This window comes from Cavia porcellus, unplaced genomic scaffold (genome assembly GCF_034190915.1).
Source record: "Cavia porcellus strain 051 isolate PalLab524CR breed Dunkin Hartley unplaced genomic scaffold, mCavPor4.1 scaffold_22, whole genome shotgun sequence".
In the NCBI taxonomy this organism is placed as follows: Eukaryota; Metazoa; Chordata; class Mammalia; order Rodentia; family Caviidae; genus Cavia; species Cavia porcellus.
In genome coordinates, this window is record NW_026947505.1 from 16,705,032 (window position 1) to 16,714,686 (window position 9,655).

Here is a 9,655-nt window from a genome sequence, read left to right on the forward strand (position 1 = left end):
TAATTAGCAGGTTTTAACAGATGAAATGATGAGCAACACACCAATTCAGCATTCATTCTATTTTCCAACATGTATTAGTCTCCAGGGGTACTAGTCAGATTTCCTGATGCCCACAACTTAAAAGAGGAAAAAGAGTTTATTGTGGTGTACAGCTCACTCCGTGGCCAGCTGGCCCCTAGGCACGGGCATCATGGTGTTCAGGTGTGGCAGCACAAAGCTGCTCACTTCACTGTAGAAGTGAGGTGCAGGAAGAAAAGCACAGAAGAATACCACAGAGGAAGCTGCTGGGGACCAGCTAGAACCTCCATGACTGTGGTAGTTATCTGAGTGTGTCAACTTGGGTAAGAAATGCCCAGTGAAATTGGATCAGCGTAGTGCTTGGTGAGTCTTTAAGGATCTACTGAAGACAGAAGACCGGTCCTGGGAGTGAGAGGTGCCAACAAACAGGCTGGCAGCCTGAATGGAATAAAAGACTTCCTTCTGTTTCTTCGGCAGGGCTCTAGACTTCATCTTCACCTTGCACAGCATCTCCTGGCCTCCAGCACAGACCGTTAGGCTTTCTGATTTGGGCTCACACAGAATGCTGCAGTGGGCTCCAGGGTTGGACCCTTGTTGGGTGCTTTGGCTCAGTGTGCAGATAGACCTTTTGCACTCTTGCACCCTTGTTTCTGCTGGCAACCATTGTAAATCCTTATATATTTATGTATCTTCCATTAAATGTGTTTCTCTGGTGAGCACTGACGGAAGCAGTGACCCTCCCAAAGGCATCCAGAAGTGTGATTTGCTAATCCTCTAGGGCAGTGGTGCCACACCTCTTACAACAACCCCAAACCCACTCGTTTATCGTGAAATATCAGCACTGCAATTAAACCCAAATACTGAAGCTTTAGTTTAGGAAAAGTAATTCATTCATTAGCATTTTTTGTCTTAAAAGAAAGTCAAATAACACATGTGGTATAGGTTTGCCGCCACTGCCCTAGGTGACTCCCAAGCCAATCAGGTTGACAAGTTTAATGGTCACACAGGGAAGAGGCCTCTGCTCCTTTCCATGAGAGGGGCCAGCTGTCTGCACCTGATTCTTACAGACTAGGCACTCAGAGTCAGATGACTTAGGTACTAAAGGCCCAGCATGGTCGTCAAACTTAAAGCTCAACATACACCAATATTTATGTTTGAGACACAGACCTGGCAGACAAGCTCAGGGCAATTCTGTTTTTCATTCCCTTTGTGAAGGTAGGTGATCAATGGACACCTCTTAATTCTTTTAAGACTCCTTTGGCTCTAAAAGTCTTCTGGTTCTGAATGAGAAAAGGTCACTCTACTTCAAGGTCACCTCCTGCCTTGTATCAATAGCTTTATTTATAAAACCCAGAAGCTTCTTTTAGGGATGTTCTGGTGAAAAAAAAAGCTTGTGACCAAGTGATATTTACTTTCAAAGCTCAGGATACACCAGAAGGGGACTACCATATAGATTCCTAGGAAAACAAAGCCTACTAATCCCTGCAATGCAAAACTACCTGTATTCCCAACACACCATTCTGTGAATGAATGTTGCCCTGTAGCTCCAATATATTCTCCATGTTGTTTCCATAGAAACGGAGGTATCATCAGCCCCTTCAGGAAGGCATTGAACTCAAGGCAATTTTCATGACAGCACTGAGATGAGAGAACTTCAGAAAAAAGAAAGAGATGAGATTGCTAGGAACCAACTACAGCAGTCAATTTTATGTGTCAACTTGCCTGGGCCATGGTGCCCAAATATTTGGTTAAACATTATTCCGATTGTTTCTGGGAAGACATTTTTGGATGAAATTTTGGTTTAAATTGGTGGATTTGAGTAAAGCTGTTCTCTGTAAGATGGATGAATGTCACCTAATCAGTTGGAATACCTGAGTAGACAAAAAGGTGACATCTTTCAGGCAAGATGGAACTCTGTCTGAAGGTCTCGGACTTGAACTACGCCATGGATTTTTCCTAGGACTCCAGCCTCCTCTGGAGGTTTTGGACTTGCATGTATCTGTAATCACACAAGCCAGTTCCTGAAAACAAATCTCTCCCTATGTGAATGCACATTCTACTGGTTCAGTTTCTCTGGGGGAACCTTTACTAACACAGTGGCTTTAGTTCTAGTAGCTTCTTCTAACTGCATTCAGTTGAAAGTTGGTTAGAATGGTGCATCAGTCTCTTTCAAAGACAGAATCACATTATTTATCACCCAAGATAGGATGCTCTTGGGAGTGAAAGGGAGAATATTAAATTTCTGTTACCTTGGCTTGCCCCAAGCTACTGGCACATAGGGTCAATCTGCTAACAGAGAATTACAGGCAATGGTTAGCGATATCCTGCTTACACTTCTGAGGACTAGTGAGGTGGTAACTTACAGGGTGATGCCTCACGGGATTGAAGTAGGGAGAGATGACCTGCAGCCTATAACTCACTAAAATCTAAACTCAGCTCATGCAGGAATTTATTCTCTGTCACTGGTGATTGTCACAAAGTCTAAAGTTCATGGATATGGGTCATCTTGATGGGCGGTACCTGGCCTGCCACTCATTCAGGATGTTTTCAGAAATGGCACATCTGGTGACTTTGTTGGATCTGAGATTCTGGGTGGGGAGAGTCGGTGGTGACAACTCGGGTTAGATAAGATGCCCAGAGTGTGCCCTCCATCGATAACTCTCCTCCCCCATGGGTCTTTGGGATTTCAAATAATATGCTTCTTATTTTATAGGAATTTCACTCATCTATATGTATTTTTGCTTCATCGTTAAATTGGTTGTCCTCCACTCTTCCTTGAGCAAAAAATGTGTTTGGCACTGAGGAGAAGAAGACTGAGGAAATATTCATGATTGTTAGAACTGAGAGTGGATTTGAAAATGTCAGGCTTCCTGAAAGTGCCCAAGGTAAGGCATGGGTGTTTAGGGTGTGTAGGGCTTGGGAATTTGACAACCTTGCTTATTTTCAGTCAAAAGAGAGACAAACTATCAATAAACTTTATTTTAAAGCAGTTTTAGATTCACAGAAAAAAGGAGCAAAAATATACAGAGTCCCATTCATCGTCTACTCTGTAGACATACTGCCTTCCCCTTAAACACAGTGACCATGGTGGTTCATTTGTTACACACAATGAGCCTGCACTGACACATCAGTAACACCCACACTTAGAGTGTATGTTAGGGTTCACTCTTGGTCTGCTCATTCTATGGGTTTGGCCAAGTGTGTGCATCATGGCAGCACTGTAGAGAGGTCTTTTACTGCCCTCAGATTGCTCTGTGCTCTACTAACTCACCCATCTCTCCTTCCTAAGCCCTGGCAACGACTGATCTTTTTACTGTCTCCATAGCTTTGTGTTTTCAAGCATATCTTATTGTTATATTTGTACAGCACATAGACTTTTCAGATTGGCTTCTTTCACTTAGTAATATGAATTTAAATTGCCTCCATGTCCTTTCATGATTTGGTAGCTTTTTTCTAAAGAGTTGAATAATTTTCCATTGTCTGGGTATTTCTTTATCCACTCAGTTCCTGGAGGATATCTTGGTTTCTTCCAAGCTTTGACAATTACGAAGGATCCATGTGTACATATTTTTTTGTTCAGACATATGCTTTCAGTTTATCTGGGTAAATACCAAGGAGTGGAATTGCTGAATTAAATGCTACGATGTTGTTTCATTTGGAAGAAATTGCTGAACTGTCTTCCAAAGTGGCTGTACCATTCCGCATCTCCACCGGAAATGAATGAAAGTCCCTTCTGCTCCACACTCTTACCTGTGTGCAGTGTTGCCAGGGTTTGGATTCTGCTGTTGGATGGATGTGGTTCAGTTTGTAATTCTTTAATGACTTATGACTGTGTGCTTCTTTCACTTGCTAACTTATCATCTCTATCATCTTTGGGTGATGTCTTTGTATACTTGGCCATTTTTTAATGTTATTTTTTGATTGCGAATTTTAAGAGTTCTTTGTGTGTTGGATAACTGTTCTTTGTTTAGACATTACACTTTTTATGTAAAACTGCTTGCTCTATTCTTAATATAGTCTTCTGGTGTGTGAATCCCATCAATTGTTTATGATTGAGAAAACACAGGCCTCAATTTCGTGAGCTATGATATATAGGATGGAAAAGCTGAGTTTGCCAGATTTAAAAATGTTTTGCAGAATCAGGTGTGGGTGTGTTAAAAGGGTGAAAAATGGGAATATGAAACAAGTTAGCCTTTTAAAAACGTCAGGTTACAGTAAAATTGCCTCTCTAATGAAGCAAATGACGCAGCCTTTCTTTGTATAGTATTGGAAAATCACAGTTTGTGTCCTAATTTAGGTTGGGGTTTTTTTTTCAATTCTTACTAAGATATCCTCCAGACACTTTAACAAGGGAATTTTTGCCACACAGTTTTTGATCAACTTGCAAGATTAGTTTTGCCTAAATTTAACTAGGTCATGCTTTCTCTATCTTCTATCTCAGCAGAAACATATTTTATCTGAAGCTGAGGCAGATAAAATATGGAATATGCTTTTTTAAGAGGTGGATTTGAGGGTTTAACAAATCAGTTTTATAATTCTAAATAGTTTCACGTTTAAACACCAAAGTGCTTCCATTCTGATCTCTTTCTTGTGAAAGAGATGTGGGGTGTGCATTATGAATTTGACAGTTACAATTTAATGATTTATCACAGTAATGTATTGCTGCCTTGTACTGTTTTGAACTTTCCAACTTTTCCAATTGCATTTCCATAACTGAAAGAAAAATTCTTGAGAATTAGGGTTCTTGAAGGAAGCAGAACCAGGAGGACAGAGATTTGTTTCAAAGAATTGACTCATGGGATTGTTGAGACCAGCAAGACCAAAATTTGTCAGGCAGGTTGGGTGGCTGGAAATTCAGCTGAGAGTTTGTGTTGCAGTCTTGAGACTGAAATCTGCAGATGAGTCAAGATCCTGGAGACTCAGACAGCACTTCTATGCTTGGTCTTGGAGTAGAATTTCTCTTGTTCTGGAAAGTCTTTGTTCTTTGGTCCTTCAGTTGATTGGATGAGGGTCACCCACGTTATGCAGGGTCATTTGCCTTACACAAAGTAATATAAATGCTAATGACATCTAAAGAATACCTTCACAGAGACAACTAGACTGGTGTTTGACCTAATAGATGAGCACCATGACTTGTCAAGCTGATACATAAAACTGACTTCGGAAAACAGGAACAACAGTTTCTACTATTTTGTGTTTACTTCAGTGTTTACTATCCATTGAGAAAGCATACCCTGAGTAAATACATACTGACTAATAAATATTGGAGGTAAATAGTTTGCATTCTGAAAATCATATGTATTGAATACATATGCCAGTGGTATCCAGATATAATTTTAAACAGATGTACACATAGATGATACCAATAGTGCTTTTAACATTAATTTCAAATAGGTCCAGGGAAGAAATGGCATCTTAGAAAACAAGAGTAGCCTGAGTGATTGGGAGGTGGTGTAAGAGGAGGTTGCTTTGAGGGCCTGGGAGGAGACAGTCTGGGCTGGAGGGTGTACCTGTAGCAGTGCTCTAAAAGCTGACTATAGATGACAGCAGTGTGATGGAGCCTGCAGAAAATCACGGGCAGACGGCCTCTTAAATGAGATGCAGCCACCAATGTATTCTGAACAGGAGAGTGATACAATTTTTTTTAAAAGAAAATCTGCACCTAATCGCAGTGTTTGGACCAAAGACAACAAGTCAAAGTGTCAGTTCTCATGTTCTGACAAGGGGCCAAGCAGGTTTGTGAAAAGTGTTGGAGGATCACGCCTGTAACCGAGAGCTCTGGGAAGTCAGGGATGCGTGGGGCTATCAACACTTGCAATGTGGTCAGGTCAAACCAAGACTTACAAATTACATGCTGGGTTTCTAAAGCTCAGTGCCAAAGAACAAAACGAGAAATAGAATCTCACACAACTAAGAATACAAAAGACCTCCTAAGGACTTTCCAAATGTTTTCTATTCTGAATATTGAAATAATCATTCAGAATAAGTGGAATAGATCATCAAGAATATATTGATATAATTAAAATTTATTCCATCTCTCTTTTTTATTTTTTCAAGGTGCTGACATTACATGTTTGAAATCTCATAAATGGCTCCTGTTCTGTCTCTGAGTCAGTTCTGCTTCAGGCCACATTGTGGGTCTGCCACTTGGAAAGAGCGAGAAGGGAGGATTAAATAAGAGGAATTGATGTGACTTTCAAAAACATTTGGCCCAGTGGATGAAGAGCCCCTGAACAAAGGTTGGCCCTCAGGAGAGTCTGGCATTGTGCAGGAACACGTTGGCACTGGTGCCCAGCCACACACCTGCCTCAGCTGGGACCACCCCAGGGAAGTGTGGCTGGAGATTCCCACCCTGTGCATGCAAAGGGCTGTCTGTCAGCTGTGCTTCTCCCCCCAGTCTTCAGAAGGGGATCCAAGTACTGTATCATTCCTGCTTACTCAAAAACCTGTCCTTTGTCATGGTACTCTAGGTAGCACAGAGGACTGCTGGCTTCTTTGTCAATGCCACAGGACCTGATGCCCAGCTTTTTGTCATGCTCTCAACTTCCCATCCTGTTGTGCTTGACCCAGGCTTACCTGTAAGGCAAGGACTCACATTGAACAACAAAGGAAGACCTGTCCTCAGAAACGCTGAGACAGCTCTCCCAGTGTGTTCACTTTCTAAGGCTCTGTGATGTTCTCATGCTGATTTGGGGAGAGGTTGTTGTCCTCGTTTTTTGAGTGCCTCTGCTATGACACTGCAATTTACAGATGTTCTGGAGCTACCACTTGGTCAAAATTGAGACTCAGAGGTCCCATCTGATCTGTTTTCTATAAAGCACTAGTGAATTGAGAACATTGTTGAACTTCAACTATTTCCATTACGAGTTTTCCATTACACAAATTATTCCCTTAAAATGTATGCTTGCCTTAAAATGAGTGTCTTAGTTACTTTCCCTTATTGCTGGGATAAAATACCCAACAACCAAAATGAAGGAAAGAAAGGTTTATTTAGCTTACTGTTTGTGGAGGTTTCAGTCCATACTCAGCTGGTTCCAAGGCAGCCAGAAAAAGTAGCCAGAGAAAAAAGAAGGGCAAGCCTCTTTTCCTCGCTTATATTTCTGCAGAGCAAGTGTAGCACTCACAAATTCTCCTTGCCCTTCTCTTGCATAGGACCAGAATATTTACAAAGTAGGAACCTTGGCTCCCTGCTAAATCTCTCAGTTAAACTTCTAAACTTCTGAAGTTGTCATGATGTTTCAACCATAACAATGTGTAAACCCCTCTGGTACTAGTAGTGAATGTCAAAGGAGAAATGGTTCTGTCTTGAAACAGGTTGTGATGAGGCTCTCCTGCAAGGACAGTGGATGAGTTTTGTGAAGCTGCTGAGTGATTGTCAAGAGGACTGCAGACATTTAGAAGCTCTGGCTTTTGATGAAGTGGTCAGTGCTATTAGGAAAGTGAACCGAAGGTTAAAGAAAAATCCTTTAAAATGTAATCATAACCATCCTGGCTTGCTTTTGCGTTGTCATTATCAGGGTGTGCTGACAATGAATTGCCAAAGGACAAAAATTTGTGACACAGATAAGAGTTCTAATGACAGAATTTCCCTCCAGAAAACCAGGTCTTATTCTGTAAGACCATACCTACATTCCAGGTCAATAAAATATTTTCAGCAAAAATGGACAGGATGAGATGAATATTACTAGGTACAAAAAACCCCACAAAAATCCACTGTACTTTCCCACAGAGTTTAGGCCTGTCAGTCCCCATTTTAGTCTAAAAATAAGACAGTATAGCTTAGCAGACAGCTGAAACTGTTAGGTGCCATTATTTACATTTGGTGGCATAGAACTGGATAAATTTGTAAACCTTTCTAAGCTTCAATTGCTTCAACTGTGAATGGGAGTATTTACAGCACCCAACACAAGGTTTTGGTAGAATTGATAAAACATGTGTATGTTACTGGTATTGTGCCTCTGATACACAAAGGGCTCAAAAATGCATTACTATTTAAGAGATTGGAATGGTTCACACCATTGGCTATGCAAAAGTGTCATATGTATTGGTTTTGTAAATAAACAGAAAGTCATTTAACTTTCTGGATAAGTTCTTTTCTTTCTTTCTTCTCTGTCTGAAAAAGTTATCTTGAAAGATGAGACCTGTTCTCCAACTTCCCCACCTGTTTTTTTGCTCGCTTTGCTTAGAGGAATAAAAGAAATAAATCCCAACCTGACCCAGAGCCTGGGTAAGAAGGCTGACAATCATATGAATAGCAAGGCATTCTTTGCTAATGACTTGGAAAACAAGAAGATCCCTGGAGTGTGTCAGGCAATGTCTGTGACCGAGAAGGAGGAATATAACCACATAGCTGGGTGATTTCCTCTGATTTGGGTCATTTATTAGATATTTTGTATTCAGAGAAATCTGGAACAGCTTTGCTGTTTCTGAGGTTTGTTTGGTAGTTAACTCCAGTGTGTTGTCAATCCTAGTGTGCATAATAGGGGCCAGATTAAAAAAAAAATGTAACATAGAGTAAAAGAATGAATGAGAAACAGAGTGATTTCATGAGCATCTGCTCCAACTACATCCTAAACACAAGCCTCACGCTGCCTCCAAATCCACTGTTTTCACCAAGACATTCAGAGATACACCACTTGAGAAAATACCCTTTCCAGGAATGACTATTTTTGGAGATGATGGATTGTAGTTGGAAATCACACAGCTGAAACAGACCACCTGATATCAGCATGGAAGGAAGGGGCTAAAGTAGAAGACTAGGGAGCTGCACTGAACTATAGAAACAAAAATAAGCCATGTCCTCATGATTGTCATCAGAGTCATGTGAGGCTGAAATAGTCTGACCCAAAGAGATTTCCAAAGAGATGACTGATATTAGGGGTGTCTCAGATTATACCAGAGTAAGGACTGAAGGGAGATTATTCCTAAAGTCTGCTTGCATTTTCATTTCTTTTCTTTTACTGTATTATTTTTTATTTCTCTTCCTGGGTTTTAACCACTTTCCCTGTCACTAGGACAAAATACCCAACACCCACATTTTTGAAAAGGAGATTCAGGATGTGGTTAGCTGGTGCCAAGGCAGATAGGGCAGAGTGCAAGGGGCCGAGTAGAGCACGGCTGTGCATCCCATGGAAGCCAAGAAGTAGACAGGGCAAGGAGGAGCTGTGGAGGGAGCTGCACCCTTCCAGGTCACGTCCTCAGCAACCTGCTTCTTCCAACCTGACTCACCTCCTACAGCACATCAGCTGTGAACTCATTGGTGGAGGAAGCCAATGATGAGAATAGCAGCTCGGTGGCCCAGTCACCTTTCAAACAAATTAGACCTTGGGGAAACTTTCAGACTCAGACCATAACCTTCTGGCATACTAGGTTTAGCTGGTTCACTTTTTTAAAATTTTAACTTCAAGGTAGGAATGTTTCAAACTTAGATATAACACTGATATTAGTGCATTGGGTGCCACGGTGACATTTAGCCCCTTCAATCTCAGAACCAAGAGCCAGCAGGGCAAAGGTGATTACTGAGTTGTAGAATTGAGAAAGAGGCCTTGGCCTTAGCCAATGCCACCAGGGGCTCAGCTACTTCTATTAATAAGCTTTGCACAACACCACAAAGCAAAAAACTCTAGCAATCTGTGCT

At 41.3% G+C, this 9,655-nt stretch overlaps 1 long non-coding RNA gene across 1 annotated transcript in view; it reads left to right on the forward strand.

The window, feature by feature from the left end:
• LOC134472237 (uncharacterized) overlaps nt 1-8,098 on the forward strand; it is a 48,391-nt gene extending 40,293 nt beyond the window's left edge. Inside the window, exons 2-3 of the long non-coding RNA XR_010042131.1 lie at nt 2,732-2,903; nt 6,076-8,098. This is a non-coding gene — a long non-coding RNA (uncharacterized LOC134472237). The remainder of the gene's footprint in view (nt 1-2,731; nt 2,904-6,075) is intronic.
• The last annotated feature ends 1,557 nt before the right edge of the window (nt 8,099-9,655 follow it).